Source organism: Triturus cristatus, chromosome 5_2 (assembly GCF_964204655.1).
Source record: "Triturus cristatus chromosome 5_2, aTriCri1.1, whole genome shotgun sequence".
NCBI lineage: Eukaryota > Metazoa > Chordata > Amphibia > Caudata > Salamandridae > Triturus > Triturus cristatus.
Window position 1 is genome coordinate 115,682,611 of NC_140588.1, and position 3,053 is coordinate 115,685,663.

The following is a 3,053-nucleotide window of genomic DNA, read 5'->3' on the forward strand; positions in this document are numbered from 1 at the left end:
CGACCAACCTGGCCCCTCTGGTGTCCAACGACCTGCAGCACCTGCGTCAGGTACAACGGGGCCAACCACCACCCCCACTCCTGCCACATCCCAGGAGACACCCAGGATCCCTGCCCCACCACCACAAAGCAGCCAGTCTGTCCAGGAGGGACAAGGTTCTCCGGGCACCCAGGAGGAGGCAGGCAACACCACAAATGCCATCCCTCAGGGGTCCCGTAGACCCGATGTGCCCACAACGGCAGGCCAGGTGCAAGTGGGCAGGGGTGGTGGGAGTGGAGGACGGCGGAGGTGCCAGCCTGACCAGTTGGCTGGGGAACCGGTATGTGCCCATGTCCGCAACATACTGGACACATACCGGCAGGACACCACGGGCATGGCCCAGGTTGTGTCCGTCCTCGAGGGGATTAAGACCCAGCAGGCCCAGCAACATGCGGAGCTACATGCCTGTCTACTGCAACACCAACGGAAGATGGAGGACAGACAGGCTGAGCTCATGGCGGTGTTCACGGGAATTCACACTACACTCCGTCGGATGGCCGACAACATGGGCAACCCTCCCTGTGCCAGAAGGCGTAGAACATCACCACCCACAGGGAGGGATCAGGAGGAGGAGGAGGAAACATCCGATGGAGCATCCCAAACATCGTCACGGCCTGCTTCTGAGGGTCCCCGCAGGAGGGCGGGTCGTCCACGGAAAAGACCGTGAGGGTCAGCGCTACAGCACCATCTCCCAGGACACCTGGCCTGGCACCTGGCCCACTGGAGCAACAGCATCACAGCATCAAAAGACATTCTCTGCCACATGGCGTTGCTGGTCACTGTCTGACCAAACTGTGGCATGGACTCTGAGGATTTCAAATGGCAAGGACACCAACTCCCCTAGTGAACTTTGGATTCCACACACCCGGAAAGCCCCTCATGTCAAACCCCCCCCCCCCACTAAAATAAAAAGTCACACCATGAAGAGAAGATGCCTGCTGGTTGCATTATTACCTTACATGTGTCTTGTAAAGTCTAACCATGCCTGAGTTCTCTTTTGACTTCAACCATCCACACCCTGGGGCCTGAGTCTGGCACAGGACACACATGGGTCACAGTGTATTAGGCAAGACAGACATGGAGCACCATACACACCCGTGATGGGCCCAACCAGCTGAGGGGGTGGCCGCACAACCGTGCCGACAGACATATTGAGTACAGCAACAGTCATGCGCAGAGGTCAGGGATCATGTCGAGTGTCCTGGGGGGTACCCAGGTATGTGTAGACAGGTGGCAGAAAGTTGGATGCATGGGGATGGCACATGTCACAATACCCACACAGTCATGGACATCATGCACAATACACAGTCTAATCCCACACAAACAGCTTGCATCTTGCTACTCGACACATAGACACATAGCCACTATCACGGAAAACCATGCCAGACATGCCGGATGCACCGTGGCAACACACCAGCATTGACTGAGAAGAGGCACCTTGGAGGCATAGGGACACCTTTATTAGTCATGTATTCGGGATTGCAGAGGCAACTCGAAGTACACATGAACAGTTCATGTGGAGAAACATGTGGGTCCAACACTGGCACCCCCCTTCTGCAGCACAAATGCGTGATAGCCATGGAACTGGCACACAAGTGTCGGCTAACAGCTAAACACCCCCAGCTGCTCACGGAGAGCCTGCCATACACCATTGATCCGCTGATATGGAAGTCCCACAGCATGTCAAGCCAATGCAAACCGTATGTGTCCGAGGGCAGTGTTACACACATTGATGCCATCATCACATTCCACAATCCCATCACTGATGACTGTCAACAAGTCTGACCATCTATTCAGGTGTACCCAGCTGCATGTAATGTGTACCATGGTGATGCTACATGTCTGCAGAGGAAACAAACATCGACAGGGGCAGTGTGCATACATCGTGAACAACTGCCACACCCAATACACCCCTGATGCATCCCTTACCCTAAGGTGACTTCCAAACGTGTCCGTGCCTGTAACGCTGAGTCAGCACACGATGACGTGTCCATGACGAATAGCAACAATGCAACCAGCAGACGGCATGCGCAAGTACCTGGGGAAGAGAGACACACAAGAAGTCAGCCACAAAAAGCACAGCCACTTGCATGTGCATGTACTCGACACATGTATGGATGACAACATGCTAGGTCACAATTATGACTGGGGAAATACAACCATCACTGGCACCATCACTCCAGTGACACACCCACACACACCTCTGACTCACGTGCCATATATACAGGTGGAGACACACATCGCAACACATGCCACACGGGGACCAATGCGTGCACACTCAGACACTGGTACTCACCACTAAGCAAAGAAGTCGCGTATGAGCCGAGTCCGGATGTCCTCTTGCGGCTCCACATCCTCCACATCACTAGCCCCATTGCCAAGCCCTTCGTCCTCCATGGGTGGATGGTCCTGGTCATCTTGATCCAGGATGAGTGGCACAGCTTTCTCAACTGCCATGTTGTGCAGCATGCAGCAGACCATGAAGATTTTGCAGACCTTCGCCGGGGCATATGGGAGGGCGCCGCCGGTCTTGTGGAGGCATCTGAATCGGCTCTTCAGGAGGCCAAACGTCCTCTCTATCACTCGCCTTGTCCGGCCATGGGCGGTGTTGTAGCGGAGCTGGGCCGGCGTGATGGGGTTGCGGAGAGGTGTGATCAGCCATGGCATGTTGGGATAGCCAGCGTCCCCTACATGGAAAGCACATGGACATAAGCAGGACAGGAGAAGCGGTCGTGCTGGAAGTCTACGCAAAATACAGGACAGACAGAGTGTACCCACCAACAACACATGCTCGTTCGTTGCGCAGCTGCGTCATCATTTCAGGCACCCTGCTACGCCTCATGATGTAGGCATCGTGTGCTGATCCTGGAAAACGAGCACAGACATGTGAAATCACCATGTTGGACAGACACACCACAAGGGCATTGATGGAGTGGTAGTGCTTGCGATTCCGGTACGCTACCTCCTGTGCCTGTGGTGGTACCAAAGCCACATGTGTCCCATCTATGGACCCA